General features: G+C 33.7%; 1 long non-coding RNA gene across 1 annotated transcript in view; it reads right to left on the reverse strand.

Moving 5' to 3' along the window:
* LOC116663300 overlaps positions 1 to 16,834 on the reverse strand; it is an 89,237-nt gene extending 72,403 nt beyond the window's left edge. The window contains exon 1 of the long non-coding RNA XR_004319540.1: positions 16,579 to 16,834. This is a non-coding gene — a long non-coding RNA (uncharacterized LOC116663300). The remainder of the gene's footprint in view (positions 1 to 16,578) is intronic.
* Between the last annotated feature and the right edge of the window lie 1,113 nt (positions 16,835 to 17,947).

The raw sequence follows: 17,947 nt of genomic DNA on the forward strand, positions 1-17,947 counted from the left end.
TAATACTGTATTATATTAAACAACAACAATCCAAATTAAATTCTTTCCAGGATAATAATGGGGCACCAACAAGGATTAGCTCACTGCCAGCTCTCCAGTAGGATCAACTCTCTAAATTTCTGGATCACATTTCGAAGCAACATATTCCCCACATCTCTCAGCAAAGCCTCTACCTCTTAAGTTTATTTATTAAGATTTATTTCCTTTTAGATCTCTACATTATACTTTTTATTATGCATTTTACCCCAGAGTTGCTCTCCATCTTTCCTGAAATAGGCATACATTCACGATTCAACTTCAAGACTCAGGATTCCGTCAAATAGCCAAATTCTAGCTATTGTGCCTTATGATAGTTATAGAACTTAAGACAGGTATTTTCCCATAAGAAATTTACCCACGCCAATGTTATCAGTTTGTTTCCTCATTTGTTAAGCAAGAAAGACAAGATCTGATGATTCATCTGCATGTCACCATTTCTTCAGCTGAGGATGTGCCGTTTTTCAGCTTTGGAGCAGAATTTTTAAGTTGATCACCTCTGCGTTGAAAGGATCAGAAAATTTTATTTTCTAATCCCACTCTTGCTTTATATTACAAAGATATATCAAATTTATTTGTATGAAATTTAAATATTATGTCTTAAAATTAGGTGTTTTAATTCTTAATTTTATATTTCATTAAAATAAAGCCAAATACTTATAAATGCATTTTATTTTATTTAGGTTAGAATTTTTCAAACTAGTAAGTAGCAGAGATTTCTCTTCAAACAGAATCGTACATGAAGTCCATTTAAATAAAATGTAGCTGCTTGTTTTTAAAAGGCCCATTTGGGGCAGAAGACCTGAATAGACATTCTTCCAAAGAAGAAATACAGATGACCAACAAGCAAATGAAAAAATGCTCAATATCACTAATCATCAAAGAAATGCAAATCAAAACCACAATGACATATCACTTCATACCTGTCAAAATGGCCATTATCAAAAAGTCTACAAATAACAAATGTTGTCAAGGGTGTAGAGAAAAGGGAACCCTTGAACACTGTGATGGGAATGTAAATTGGGACACTGTAAAACAGTATAGAGGTTCTTCAAAAACTAAAAATAGAACTACCATATGATCCAGCAATTCCACTGCTGGGTATATATCCAAAGAAAATGAAAACACTATTATGAAAAGGTACATGCACCCCAATGTTCATGATAGCGCTATTCAAAAACAGCCAAGACATCGAAGCAACCTAAGTGTCCATCAATAAATGAATAGATAAATAAGATATGATATATATATGTAATAGAATATTATTCAGCCATAAAAAATAATGAAATTCTGCCATTTGCAACAATGTGGATGGACCTAGAGAATATTATGCTTCGTGAAGTAAGTCAGAGAAAAGACAAATATTCTGTTATCAGTTATATGTAGACTCTAAAAAATAAAACAAATGAATGTATATAACAAAATAGAAGCAAACTCACAGACAATAAGAACAAACTGGTAGTTATCAGTGGGGAGGGGGAGGGGATGGAGCAAGATAGAGGTATGGGATTAAATATGTATAAAATAATTGAGTAACAAAGATGTACTGTACAGTACAAGGAAATATAGCCATCATTTTGTAATAATTTCAAATGGAGTATAATCTATAAAAATATTGAATCGCTATGGTGTATACCTGAAACTAATATTGTAAGTCAACCACATCTCAATTAAAAAACAAGTAAGAATAATAAAAAATAATAAATGATTTTTTAAAAACCCATTTCTTGGCCACTGAGAAATAGCTTAAATATTGCAGCTTCAGATGGTGCCAGAGAATATGTAAATACGGATTTTTTAGATTTTTTTTTCCCTCTTTTAACAAATTACTTCTTGAAATTCAGCTTTGTAGTCATAAGGCCATGTTATCACTTTAGAAGGGACATCTAAGGACATCTATCTTCTAGGGAGAAAAGAAATGAAGCAGCACAGAAGGAAGCTTCTATTTGCTCCCTTGTGACTCTCCCTCGAGAGTGCAAGAAAATTCCGTTTTGAAGGACTGCTGACTTATTTTTACTTCAGGCATGTAAACCCAAGAGTCACATCTTTTTTAACTGGCATGGAAAGGAAGCAAGCATTTTGCACCATTTTCTTTGAAAAAAATTCCTCTATAAACCAGCTGACAAAGGTGCAATCACTTTGAGTGGATCCTGAAGTCCAGTGGATCCTAAACAGATCACTTCTTTTTTCCTCTGGTCTCTTCACAATGGAGACACAATGGAGGAAAGCATTGTGAAGACAAAGATGCAGCCTTTTTAGGAACCAAATTGTGGTCAACAGAGCTGGAGTTTATTTAGTCAAGGGTCCCATGCCAGGAAATGCTCTTGGCTGTTCATAACAATTCCCTCTCTTGTTCATCTGTGCTGATAGTCTATGGGGCAAATAATGTGACTTTGCTAAAGAAGAGTAGTTAGAGACACCATTTTATATAGGCCTCTTTCTTGAAAGTGGCCAGCTGAATAAAGAAAACAATTCTAAGAGCATTGAGCAGTTGCAGCAACACCTGCGAGTGGTTGGTGGTGAAGGAGATGAATGTAATAAAAAAAAAAGAATTTTTCTCTTATTCTTCACTGGGCCCCTCATGTCATAACATGCTAGAGATGATGCCCTTTCCTACATCTTCATCAACTGTTATGGACTGAATATTTCTGTACCCCCTGCCATATTCATATGTTGAAATAATACCCCTGCTATAATGGTATTTGGGGGTGGAGACTTTGGGAAATAATTATGTCATGAGGGTGGAGCCCTTATGAATGATTAATGCCTTTCTAGGAGACCAGAGAGCTTGCTAGCTTTCTTTCCATCACATGAGAATACAGGTAGAAGTCAGTTGTCTACAAACTGGAAGAGTCCTCACCAGAACCTGATCATGCTGGCACCCTGATCTCAGACTTCTAGCATCCAAAACTGTGAGAAATAAAAATTTCTGTTTGCTTCTTAAGCCACCTAGTCTCTGGTACTTTGTTACAGCAGACCAAACTGACTAAGACAAACCTATTCCCAACTGTTCAGAATGACAAGTTCTCATCTTGTCTCTAGCTCACTATTTTCACTCTCCCTTGCTCACCTGCTTCTAAAATACAGGGATCTTTAGGACTTTTTCCTCAAGACAAAATCTTCTCTCTCTGCATTCTAAGCAACCGCATTCTTTACACCATTGTTAGCTACCAGTACTTGCTTGTGTCTCCTGGAAGGCTCTCTAGCAGAAACTTTTCTCCTGAGTTCCAGACCAAATTACCTCAAAAAGATCTGAATTTGAATTCAGTGCTTTTCTCACCAAATCTAATTTTCTGTCTCCATTTCCCACCTCAGGTTGTAACACCAACCACCTGTATCACTTAAGTCAGAAAGCCAAGAATGAGACCATCTCTTTTCTCAACTACACACTCAGTATTTCAAAAGTCCAGTGATTCTTTCTACCTTCCAAAGTTCTCTTGAGTTTGTCACGTATTTGTCCGCTCTACCATTTCTTTAGATTTTGCCCTAAATTATTTCTCACATTTCTGACTAATCCCTCAATAATCAACTTCTCCTAATTTATTTTCTTTTATCCTCTTCTAGTCTTTCTCCAGGATGCAAGTCAGATCAGTTCACTTCCCTGCAATCACCTAACCTTTCAGCACCTGTAACTGACTGGCATAACCAGGGATGCATGGAAGTTATTTAGAAGCTGAAATTTTATACAAGACTGTGTATTTGGATGTTTGTGGCAAGAAGGTTTATATATTTCATCAGATTATCAGGAGCTGAGGTCCTAGAAATAATTTAAAAACTGGCTCATGGGACAAAACTTATGATCTTCTTAGCTCCTCCACTACCACTATGTACCAGGTTTTAGTCTTATTAGAGTTGCTAAAACAAAATCACATTCCTCTCACATTCATGCCTTGTGTGCACTATTCCCTGTATCAAAATATCCTCCACTTCTCTTTCCATTCAAAACACTACTTGACTTGAAACTTCCCTCTGAGAGATTTCCTTTCTTACTCTGGTGCCTAAAGTACAGTCAGGTATGTCTATGAATTCTCATAGCACCTGTGGCTCTCATTATGTATATTATATATGAATATATATGTATTCTGTCCTCTAAGATTGTCAATTGCTTAAAAACGAGGATTTTATCCTAGTGTGAAAGATAGAATAATACTCCCCAAAATGCCCTATTCCCTGGAACCTGTGAACATGTTACCTTAAATGGCAAAAAAGACTTTGCAAAAGTGATTAAGTTGAAGATCCCGAGATGTGAGAGTTATCCTGGATTATCCTAGTGGGCCCAATGAAATCACATAGTCCTTATATGAGAAAAAGAGGTGGCTCAGACTCAGAAAAGGAGATGTGACAATGGAAGCAGAGGTTGGAATAATGAAAGAAAGGGGTGACATGCCAAGGAATGCAGTGTCTAGAAGCTTAAGAAGGCCAGGGAGCAGATACTCCCTTAGAGCCTCAAGAAGGAAGAAATGCAGCCCTGTTGACACCTTGATTTTAGGACTTTTGAACTCTAGAACTGTAAGGTAATTTATTTTAAGCTGCCAAATTTATAGTAATTAATTAGAGTAGCACAAAGAAACTAGTGCACTTGATAATGTATAGCACAGGGAATATAGTCAATAATATTGTAATAATTTTGTATGGTGACAAATGGTAACTAGTCTTGTGATCATTTTGTAATGTATAAAAATACTGAATCACTATGTTGTACACCCAAAATTAACATATTATAAGTTAACTATACTTCAATAAAATAAAAAGAAACTGGTGCAACTAATCTTTGTATTCTACATTCTAGTAGAGTACTGAGTTTAGAATAAGTAAGGAAACTTTTCCTGAAAGAATTTCTCTCCAGAGCGGAGTGTGGCTGAAGTCCTGAACATGTTGGTTACTCACTTTATGCCTAAACTAAGTAGCCACTAAACTGATTTAACAATTTAATTAAATAATCTTTCTTGACTACTTATGCCTAATTAAAAACAATCTATCTTAGCCCTATTGACCCTCTTGTAGGAGGTAGGAGTAACAAGAAGAATGGATTCGTTAAGAAAAGTGGTAGACTGTGGCCATTTCTCTGAGAAAATTATGAGTGATTTAAGATTTGAACTATAAGCAACTTTTAACTAGGTGGAAATTCAGGAAGAGTATTCAGCCGCTGGAGGTGATAAAAAGGTTGGTAAGTATAAAGGAATGAAAAGAAAGTAAGATTAGCTGAATGCTAGAGAACAAGGGAGAAAGAATGTGAGATACAGAAGATAAATAAAGAGGAAGACCCTTGCCTCCCTTGTAAAGGAGTTCCATTGGCTAAGAACTATGGAAAAACATTGAAGGTGGATTTTAGCAAGGGGTGGGGTGGGGATAAGGACTAATAAGACTTTAGGAATCTGGATATTGGATTAGGGTAGATGTGCATTGAAGGGAGGGCATCTGAGGATTTGCTTCTTTGTTTTCCAGACAAATTTCTGTAATTGAATAAGATGATCTCAGCTAAAAATAATAATAATAATAATAATTCTCCCTCACCATACCCATGAATTCCTATCAATGAGTATCTAAAGCCATTTTATTAGCATTCCCTGAAGAGAAACAATATTTACATCGACAACTATATCCAGTCAATTCTAAGGGCAAGGAGAAACGGTGGCTATAGTAGTGTGCCTAAGAAGTGACAAAACTAATGTTGGGATTGGAAAACAAATCATTACACAGTATAATAAACTTGATTTTTACACACATCATCTTTCTTTAAAATTTATATCATTGATTTTCTGACTTATTTTATTATCTTACCCCATATATCCTAATCAATATATTTATCAATTGGTATATTATGTTTATAATTTTCACTAAATAAGTTGTTACAAATTTTCCATGAAAAGACATTTTTATTACAAATATATTAACCACTGTTTATTTTCAAATGGATTTATTCAAAAACATGATAAAATAACTAGTTGTAAAATATAATAAAAATAATTATATATGTGTGCATACTTTCATAAATACATATACATATCTATAAAATACAGAAAAATAAACTTCATTTAAAATGTGAACAAGTTTATGAATAAATTAATAGAATACTCCTGAGAATCATAAATGAAGATTTGAAAAAATGGAAAGGTATAACATATTCTTGGGAGAGTCTAAGACCTAAAAATATCAAGTATCTTTCAATTTATCTATAAATTTGATGCAGTTCCAATAAGAACTCTAAGAGACCTTTTTCTTCTGGGAGCTAAGTAATTTTAAAGTTTATATATAAAAATAAAATAAGTGATAGCTTGGACAAAAATTTTTTTAATTAAGGATAGCAGAATATGCTACCACAAAATATGCTGTTTTAGTATATTGATTATTTTAAGCTTTTTCATTATTGTTGAAAAACAATAAATGAAGGCAGAGGCTTTGTACTCCTAATATCTGCTTAAAGACAAAAGGAGCTCATTTGTCATAAATGCCTTCGCCAGGAATTTCATCAAACAGGGAAGACTGACTCATCACAGGAGAGGAGATTAGAAGTCACAGCACACCCAAACTCTATTATAAACTATCATACCTCCCATCTATTCTTCCAAGGGCCTATTCATCTTTCCTAAAAATCATTTACTCTCCCCTCAGAGGCTTAAATCTCCTCTCCCCTTTCCCTAATAAGATGATATTTAAGCCTAAATTCTAAACCACTTCTTTGAGTTACTCATTTTTCCTTGGGTATCTCCCATGTATACATCAGGTGTATTAATTAATAAATGTGTTTGTTTTTATCTTTTCAATCTATTTTTTTATTATAGGAGTCTAGTCAAAAACTCAGTACATGGAAATTTTTTTCCTCTCCTACAATACTAAAACAAATTACAAATCTACACTTTAAAATGCTAACCTAGGGGAAGGTATAGGTCAGTGGTAGAGTGTATGCTTGGCATGCACGAGATCCTGGATTCAATCCCCAGTACTTCTGTTAATAAACAAACAACAAACAAACAAACAAACAAACAAACCTAATTACCCCCAAAAAAAATTTTTTTAAATGCTAACCTAAGAATATCCACACAAATCAACAGAACAAAATAGAAGGACCAGATATAGACCCAAACACAGAAATGCATTTAGGATATGATAACAGTAGTATTTCAATTCAGAGCAGATTATTTTAAATTGTATTGGTACAACTAGGAAGTCATGTTAGAATTTAAAAAACAATTGAGTCCACAGCTCACACCTTATACTAGACACAGTTCCACGTTGATAAAAGACTTAAATATTTAAAATGAAACTCTGAAAGTAACTAAAATAAGCCACAAATATTTGTATATTTGTGCGTATATATAAAATCTAAGAATGAGGAAAAATTTTCTAAGTATGACACAAAATCCAGAAATTACTAAGAAAATAAAGATTGATAAATTGAACTACATAAAAACAAAAAGGTTTAGGCATGGCAAACAAAACAAAAAGCCCAAATAACCCAATGGGAAAAATGGACAACAAATCTGAATAAATTGTTTAAGAAAGGAAATAAAAAATGACTTTTTAAATTTATGAAAAAATGTTCACTCTTAGCATTAATCAACAAATTAAAACTATACAGACAATCTCTCATGAAGAAAATTCCAAATAATGTATTTTGTTACTCAAGGAGGTGGAGCATAATTCCCCATTCCTTAAGGACAGACTATCACAGTGACTTCTCCCAAAGATTACAGCTTAGAAAGGAGGCAGGGAAAACTGAAGTTATGGTGGAGAGCCCTTAAAAACACTATTTCAGTTGGGTGATCAAGGTCTACCTTAGCAGTAATATCATGTTGATTGTACGTACTTTTGATATGATGTGACGAGAATGGCAATTTACCTCTGTGCTCCTCCTCCCCAAAATTCAAGCCCAGTCTAGTCATGAGAAAAATATCAGACAAATTCGAATAGAGGGACATTCTACAACATACCTAACTAGTGTTCCTCAAAACTATCAAGATCATCAAAAACAAGGAAAGTCTGAAAAACTGTCATAGCCAACAGAGGTCTAAGGAGATATGATAGTTTCTAAATTATAAATGTAAAGTGGTATCTTAAGTGGAATCCAGGAACAGAAAAAGGACTTTAATAAAACTAGGGATATCTGAATAAAGTATGGAATTTAGTTAATAATAATATATCAATACTGCTTCATTAATTGTAATAAATGTGCCATACTAATGTAAGATGTTAAAAATAAGGGAATTCAGGCATGGGTAATGGATACTCTTAACAACTTTTATGTAAATCTAGAACTATAATTTTAAAAGTTTATTTTAAATTAAAAAATTCTATACAGATATGGCATTCTCAGTTATCAGATTGGCAATGCTTAAAATTTGATTTTACACTCAGTCGGTGAGAGTGTAAAGAAACAGGCCTTCTTATACATTGCGAAAGAGTAAAAGTATACATTTCTTCTCCTCTATGGAGAACAATTTGGCAATACATTTTCAATTATTAATATCTCTGCTAAGTAAAAGTAGAGATACTAACAATTGAAATAATAATATTAAGAAAGACTCATGGGATTTTGCCATTTGCAGCAAATGGAGTTGGAGGGTATTATGCTAAGTGGAATAAGTCAGACAGAGAAAGATAAATACTGTATGATATCACTTATATGTGGAATCTAAAAAAAATACAACAAACTAGTGAATATACAAAAAGAAGCAGACTCAAATAAACAGAGAACAAACTGGTGGTTACCAGTGAGGAGAGAAGAGAGCAGAGAGGCAAAACAAGCGTAGAAGAGTAAAAGGTACAAACTTATGCATAAAATAAGCTACAAGGATATACTCTACAACATGGGGAATATAGCCAATACTGTATAATAACTATAAATGGAGTAAAACCCTTAAAATTATGAATCACTATATTATACACCTGTAACATAATATTGTACATCAACTATACTTCAATGAAAAAATAATTGACCAAAAAAAACCAGACAGTAGTACAAAATAACATACACAAAATTGTTTACTGCAGCATTTTTGTAAGAATGAAATACTAGAAAGAAGTTTATCTGAATATTCATTTAATACACACAAAAAAAGCCTTACATTCTGTAGAAAGGAAAGACAGGGGGAGACCAAATACCCTTTCTCAGCAACTGATGAATATTCAGCTACAATAATGTAAAACACACACACACACACACACACACACACTCCTTAAGAGAAGCAGTTGATCAAACTAGTGGTCACCAGTGGGGAGAGGGAAGTGAGCTGGGCAATACAGGGATAGGGAATTAAGAGGTACAAACCATTAGGTATAAAATAAACTACAAGGAAAAAAAAAGCTACAAAGATATATTGTAGAATATGGCAACATGGGGACTTTAGCCAGTATTTTATAATAACTATAAATGGAGTACGACCTTTAAAAACTGTGAATCAGTATATTGCACACTGTAACATATAGTATTGTACATCAACTATACTTCAATAATAATAAAAAGAAATATTTAAAAAAGCAGTTGATTACAAAAATTTCTCATCTTTTATTTTGATTTTCCTTCACTGTTTATCTTTATTTTATGTAATATGTTCTCTCCAAACATAACTATAATGATGTTAATATTTATCCCTAATTCTCTTTCACCAAGGCTCTCATTTATTTATTTTCTTTCTAACCCAAATTGTCTAGTATGTTTGTCAGATTCTAAAGCAAGCTTCCCGCTCCTTCTGTAACATGATTTCTATAATGCCTTTAATGTTCTACTCTTTTCCCTATAGAAGCTCAATACTTCAAATGCATTTACTTGATAACAACTCATTAAGTGCCCACCATGTATTAGATTTAAGATAGTGTGATAAAAATAGGATAATAAAAATACAGCCCCTGCCCTAGAGAAGTTTACTCTCTGGGGAACCTCTGGGTCATTAAATTATAGTTACGATTTTGAAGCCAACTTGATTTAAGTTCTGGATCCTAAACATGTTAGTTCTAGTTCCATAGGCAAATTATTAGCCTCCTTGAGTCTGAATGTATCCTCTTCCTTCTTTTGGTCCAGATGTGACTTATTTAAAACCACATGATAGAAGATCCCTTCAAGTACTGACTCTTGTTGGCCCTGTTCTCTTTCTTCATAAAAGGTTGATCTCCTTTCACATATGATGTAATGTACAAGTCTTCCTTACCATATTCTGAACTATATAAAGGCAGGGACCATCTCTATTTTTTTCAGCAGGGTTCACTTAGCTCCTAACATAGACCCTGGCACATAGAGTTCACAAATAGATATAAACCATTTTTATTCTTTTTACCCTGGTTTCCATGATTAAGCTTGAATAGACCCATTTATTCTGTCCCTTCCTTGCTTGAGTCAGGCACTCATCCTCATTTGTCCCATCTGTAATGTTGTCTTTCATTTGTCTGTATTCTCAACTGCAATGTCAGCATGGGCAGTGTTTCCAATTGGATCACGCCATCAGAAACGAGCAAAGCCTGGTTCCCTGAAAGATTAACACACACTGAATGAACAAACGTGACTGGTTGCAATGACTTTATTTTAGTGGATTTTAAGGCCCTTAAAAAGGTTCTTTTTGGATGGCACTGTGTCACTCTGGCAACCATCTTCACTATGGTGTCCTAATCATTATGGTTCTTTTTTTTAGGTCACAAATATTAATTCAAATGATCTCTTCTATTCCTTCATATTAGGTTACATGGCCTGAGAGTACATCGCTCTTTCTCTAGTACCTAGAGGCAAATCTGAAATTGTAAATACAAATCAAGAGCAGCTTCTAGCTATACACATTGATTTTGAAGTCAAGAAAGATAGACTCTTTACACACAACAATAAGGAAAAAATAGAATGAATAGAACTTTAAATGAAGAAAGAATGACAAACTGAAATGGTAGACAATAAATAACATAGCCAGACTTGATTTTCTTTGGGTTATTGAATTACACTCCTTGGTTATTTCAAAGACTGATGATATCATGTTTTTTAATCCTGTGCTGGTCTCTAGGCCAGAGTCTTTAGGCAAGAAATTCTTACACTAGCAGACAATTCATCTATGACACTTTTAGAAGACAAATCTCATAGAACTTTACCCTAAGTCTATTTTGCCCTGAGAGTCCAACAAAGCACTCTACCGAGAAGGATTCCAAGTGGCATTTGATCTTTCTCTTCTAATCTCCCTACTGTTTTGGGCTCCCTCTAAAATAGACTGACGACTGGACAATTGTGCCATTAGCCATCAATAACCTGAGTTTAGGTTAGTCTCACCTTAGTCCTACAAAATATACTGCAGGTCACAAACACTCATATTCTCAAGCCTGCAAAGTTCTAAGTGAAAGCAATAAAAATATAAAAGATGAGAATAAGTGCTCATTTGGGACCACAGACTCTCCCTTCTCTGCCCTCCTTCTATCCCCACAGAGCAGAGGACAAATTATGGGCAGCTAGGTTCAAAAACACAGGTATGAAATAAAAGCATCTGGAGAGAGTACAATAACTAGAAGCCATTTGTGTGGTTGGAAGATTAGATACAAACACTAAATAGAAAAGAAGAGCAAAATAATTTGGAGACTGGCTGAGACAGAACTAACAGTGACATGCTCGTTTTTCTCCCACTTTGTGGCATCCTGGAGGTGGTGGAAATCCTGCTGGCTTGCTGAGGAGCAGAGTTACTGCCTTTCATGGTAGCATAAATTTACTCTGGGCATTTACATGTCCTGTCAGACATAAGAGAAGAAAGATTCTAGGAACTCCTTGTTCAAAACTCCTTCCATCTGGCAAATGCCTTACTAATCCTGATCTTCCAGATATAAACCCAAGATAAAATTATGAAATAAAAGTAAGAGCTATTAAGGATTAAAGTTAACAATATTTAATCAGAGCCCTAGAAGAGGGAAAAAATACAAAGAAGAAAGTGTTTTGAAAAAATGAGAACTTCCTGTAATTAGAGAAAGCAGTTCTTAATGAGGAAAATTCTAGCTTTAAAAATATTGATCAAAATACAGAAGGACTGAATATAAATGAGCCAATAATTTAACTCAAGGAAAATTACAACCCCAGCTAGAAAAAGAACCACTGAATAAGTTCAAAAAAAACATAGAAGAAGGAAAAAGAAAGATAATAACAGAAATTAAGGAACCAGAAAATAAAACAGCAAGGCAGAAAATGATCAAAACCAGAAATCAGCTGTTGTGGACTTGGACATGAGTTGCCCAGATTCCCCTGCAGTGAAAGAGACTGTAGTCAGGAGATAGCCTCCAGCTATCAGTCTCTGGAACAGCCTCTTAGTTGCAGACAGATGCCTCTGCCCAAGGTCATGATCTTCCCTGAGCAGCCCACAACTAGTGACTCCCTTGGCTAGGGTATAGGGCAGAAACATTTGACCTAAGGTGGGCCAACCCTGACAGTTTAGCTCCAAAACTGCCCCCTAGAGATTGGCCAAGCCTTTGATTCCTGCTTGCATCACCTTCTGATTTCTCCCTCTCCCTCTCCCCAATCCTACTTTCTTCCCTTCTCTTCCATAGCTGTTGGTTCCAAAGATACTCCCCAATATCCTGTACCCTATCCTCTGTCACAGAGTCTGCTTCCTGAAGAACCCTACCTGGGCATTATTCTTTGGAAAGATTAATAACATGAATAAATTTCTAAAAAGACTGAGTATGAAAACAAGAGAAAAATCAAATAAAATATAGAATCTAAAAGAGAAATTAACTACTGACAGTGTAGACAAAAAAATATCATGATAACTTTGAAAACTTGCAAGAAACAAAAGTTCTGCAAAAATATAAGATGGAATAAGTAGCATAAAAATAAACAGAAAACTTGAATAAACCAATACTGATTTAAGAAATTGAAATAATCATCACATATTTCCCTCAATATAAATCCTGCCTAGATGTTTTTACATGTGAATACCACAAACTTTCAAGTACTAAATAATTTCCTTATTATACAACTTGTTCCAAAAAATAGAAAGAGATAACATTTCCAAACTCTGTTAATAATACTGGTATAATCTGTATTATAGAAACAGTAAGTCGGTACATTAAAAAATATGATAAAGCTAATCACTTGTTTAACACAATTTTGAATAAAATATGAGCTAACTGAATCCAAGAGTCTTTTAATGCATTATGATAATATTAATTGATTATAACACATAAACAAAAGTTAAATACAAAAACAATTTTTAATTAAAAAATAAATTATAAAACATTTTAAAACCATGAGGCCATAATGGTACTCAAAAAGGAAAGAGGGTAGGGAAAGTTCTTCTTTATAACAGAATGCCAACTAAAAAAATGAATAAAGATTGATAAGATTTTACAACCATCAGTGTAATAATTGATTCAGAAAATGGATCACCATTGGATGCTACAATTCATTAGGTGAAGATTTGTTGGGAAGGGGAGAGACAGTCACATGGTGTAAAAGTATCACCCTTAAGAGCTGTACAAATTTCCAAGTAAAAACTGCATCTAGACCTTGGAGAAATCTGGTGGTCATCACTTTAACAAAGTGATAACATTTTTAATATAATGATGAGATGATCTGAATTGTACACCTTCTCATGCAATGAAATATAAAGCCCTCATCTCCTCCATGAAGTATTCTTGCCAAAAATGTTTTATCTGAATCTAATCAACCTTCAGTCTTAATTTTGAGTTTACAGGAAATATAGAAAATTAGTCAAAGAACACCATGAGGTAAAAAACAATCCAGAATGTAGTATAATGTACAAGAATACTGACCTTTTCTCTCAAAAGGTCAATATCATTAAAGATTCAAAAAAAAAAAACCAGATCTTTCTTCATTAAAAGGAACTAGAAAGATACTACAATCAAATGGAATGTCTGACTATTAAATCCTGGATTTTTAAAAGAAAACTACAAAACATATTTTGGGGACAATTAAGCGTATTTGAATATGAACTAGACATTAGATGCTATTATGGAATGGCTGTTTATTTCTTAGGTTTTATAATGATATTGTGATTGTTAATGATATTGTGATTATTAAGAATACCCTTATACTTAGAAGGTGCAAGTATTTAGGGGAGAAGAATGTGTCTGCTTACTCTATCTGGCAGGGTAACCAACCAATCAAAAACAAATGGAAAAAGAAGTTTATTAAATATGGCCCAAATGTTAACAAATGGTAAATTATTTTTATTCTTTCAACATTTCTTTGGTGCAAAAATTTTCAAATAAAATATATAAAATATAATAATAAAATGAATCATGATAAGCTAGCAGTATAAAAAATACAAGTGTGTTTCCACATTTGAAATTGATCAATTTTTTTTACCACACTAATGAACTAAGAGGGAAAGGTAATTCTTTCAGCAATGTTTTACAGTTTTTGGTGTACAAGTCTTTTGTACCTTCTTAGTAAAGTTTATTCCTTAGTATTTTATGCTGTTTCTGATGCTATCGTAAATGGAATCATTTTCTTAATTTCCTTTTCAGATCATCACCGCTGATAGAAAAAAATAACAACTGATTTTTTACGTGTTGATTTTTATGTTCTGCAAATTTCCTGTATTTGTTAATTAGCTCTAACAGTTTTTTGATGGATGATTTTGAGCTTTCTATATGTAATATATTACGTGTGTATAGACATAACTTTATTTCTGCCTTTCCAAGTTAGATTATGTTTATTTCTTTTTCTTGCCTAACTTGTCAGATTTTCTGTCTTTCTTGAGTCAGTTTTGGTAGTTTATAGGTTTCTATGAATTTTTCCATTTTATCCAGCTTACACAATTTGTTGGTAAGCTGTTCACATTATTTTCTCAATAATCCTTTTTATTTATGTAAAATTGATACTGTTCCCCTTTCTAATTTTAGCAATTTGGTTTTTTTCATATAGATAAAGATCTGTCAACTTTCATATTTTCAAAGAATTTATAGTTTCACTGATTCTACTGTTTTTATATTATTTATTTCATTTATATCTGCTCTAATACTCATTATTTCCTCTATCTTCTAACTTTAGTTTAGAAAGATTCCTTTACAGATGTGTTAAGGAATACAATTAGGTTATTAATCTGAGATCTTTCTCCTTTTTAAAGGTAGGCATTTACTACAAAATTTTCATAATCAGCACTGTTTTCACTACATCCATAAGTTTTGGTATGTTGCATTTTCAAATCTCTAAGTATTTTCTAATTTCCCTTGTGATTTATTCCTTGATCCATAGGTTATTTTGAAGTGTGCTGTGTAATTTCCACACAGATGTGAGTCTTCTAGTTTTCCTTATGTTATGTCTTCTATTCATTTCCTTCTATTATGGATTCTACTGATTTCTTCATTCCATTTTGGTCAGAGAAAATATTTTGCATGATTCAAATTTTTTAAAACTTATTGAGACATGTTTTGTGGCCTAACATATTGTCTATCCTGGACAATGTTTCAGATGTACTTGAGAATATGCATTCTACAGTAGTTGGGGATTCTATAGATGTTTGTTAGGTCTAGTTGGTTTACAGTATTATTTAAATTTTCTATTACCTTATTGAAATTTTATCTTCTATACATTATTAAAAGTGGGGTATTGAAATTTCCAACTACTGTGGAACTGTCTATTTATCCCTTCAGTTTTGTTTGCATCATGTGATTCTGGACTGTGTTTGGTACATATACCTTTGTTACATCTTCTTGACAAACTGACCCTTCTGTTAACGTATACTTACTTACTGTCTCTTGGAAATTTTAAATACATGGTTTTCACTTTCCACACTTCTTTTTACTATAATGAGCATGTATTCATTTTATAATAGAAATAAAAAGAGTAAGACAAAGGGAGGAATTTCCTCTCATTCTGAAGGTAGGACCTTCTGCTAAACAATTGGCTTAGACTCCTCAAAAAAAACTGTAATGAAAAAAATGGGGAATTGATCCTGAAAAAGTTTTAATAACTAAATATAATGTGTGAACATTGACTGGATTTTGTTTAGAAACATTTTGCACAATTGTGAACATTTGAAAAACTCTGGTTATTAGATATTATGGATATATTATTTTCATAAGAGTGACAGTGGTACTATGTTTATGTAAAGATTTTTTTTCCTTAGGAAATACATGCAGACAGTTTTTGGTGATAATTCATGATCTCTACAACTTTTAAATGATTTAGTAAAAAAAATGTATATATGCTATAATAACATATAGCAAATATAGAAAAATATGAGCACACTAAATTTAGGTGGAGAGGATACAGGTATTCATCATACTGTTTATAGTTCTTCTGTGTTTTAATGTTTTCAAAATGAAGGTTGGAGGCAAAAGGGGAAATTTATGACCTCTCTTCAGGAAATATGCAAACAAGCAAAGAGTGAAGTAATATTTAAAGTATCTAAAGGGGAAAAAAATCTAGAATTTTGTGTTCAGCAAAATTATCCTTCAAAAGTGGAGAAATGCCTTCTCGGACAAAAACTGAGGCAATTGGTCACCAGTAGATCTGTCTCTCAAAAAATGTTAAAAGAAATTTTTCAGAGAAGGGTGCGGGAAGTGGAAGGGCTGGAGAAGTTTCCCGAAGGGCGGCAGCAAGAGGCCGCTGTCACTGGACCTTACCCCTTACTTCTGTCGTCCCCGTCCCCTCGGGACCGTTGCGAAGGCCGCAGGCTCCTGCACGCCGAACACCTCTCCACCAGCGCAGCCCGGCGGGCGTGCGCCCCTAGGTCGCTCCGACCGGAACCAAAGCGGGAGCCGTGCAGGTTCCGGAGAGGTGCTGCGCCCCACTCTGGACGGAAGGGCGAGAGAGTTACTGCTCACTCTCGCCTGAGCTCCGCCCACCGATACGTCGCAGTTGTGAACCCCAATCAGCCAGGGATCTTTTGAGGATGCTCGAAAACAGCAACGATTCACATAGAATGCTGGCTCCGCTTGAATGCTTGGAGCCTTGGGAGAGACTCTGCAAAGGTCCCTAACCCAGAATATATTTACTTATTAAAAATAACAATAAACCCACTACTTGTTGATATTATAAATGTCTTTATAAAGAATAACTATATTTTCCTAAAATGAATTTAGTCAGAAGACTGGCATTGTTTTACAAATCTTTTGCGATAACGTCTGGCTTAATAAAGCTGGATTCTTAAAAAAAAAAAAAAAAAAAAAACTTCAAAAAATACGATATAGGTCAGAAAATCAGCTCTAAAGGAAGGAAGTTTTAGAGAAGAAATAAAGATAAAATAAAATATTTTTTTCTTATTCTTAATTGATCTAACACATAACAGTTTGTTCAAAATAAATAAATAGGTAAGTAAAATGAATGACAGCAATGTTGTAAGGAAGTAAGAATTGGGAATACTGTATTACAAGGCACTTGTAATACTCATGAAGTGATATGTTGTTATTTGAAAGAGAACATGGATTATTCGTAATTATTTATTGCAAACTCAAGGGCAAGCACTAATAAAAAGTAGTGAAAGCATAATTGATATGCAAAGAGGGGGAAAATGGAATCAAAATGTTCAACTGAGGTAAAAAGGGAAAGAGGGGAAGATGAAAAAAATAAGAAACTAGGGCAAAAAAACAAATATAGATCTTAATCCATCTATATCAATCACTTTAAACACCAATTTGCTAAATGACTAATCCAGAGAATAATAGAACACCCACATATCTGGGGAAAATATTTGCAAAACTATATCCAAAATATAAAAAAGAACTCTTAATACTCAATAATAACCATTTTTTTTTTTTAATGAGCAAAAGACCTGAACAGACACCTCACCAAAATATAAAGATGGCAAATAACCCTATGGAAAGATGCTCCACATCATATGTCACTAGGGAATTGCAAATTAAAAGGAGTTACTACTACACACCTTTTAGAATGGTCAAAATCCAAAGCACTGACAACCCCAAATGCTGGTGAGGATGTGGAGCAGAAGGAACCCTCATTCATTGCTGGTGGGAATGTAAAATAGTATAGCCA

Source organism: Camelus ferus, chromosome 1 (genome assembly GCF_009834535.1).
Source record: "Camelus ferus isolate YT-003-E chromosome 1, BCGSAC_Cfer_1.0, whole genome shotgun sequence".
In the NCBI taxonomy this organism is placed as follows: domain Eukaryota; kingdom Metazoa; phylum Chordata; class Mammalia; order Artiodactyla; family Camelidae; genus Camelus; species Camelus ferus.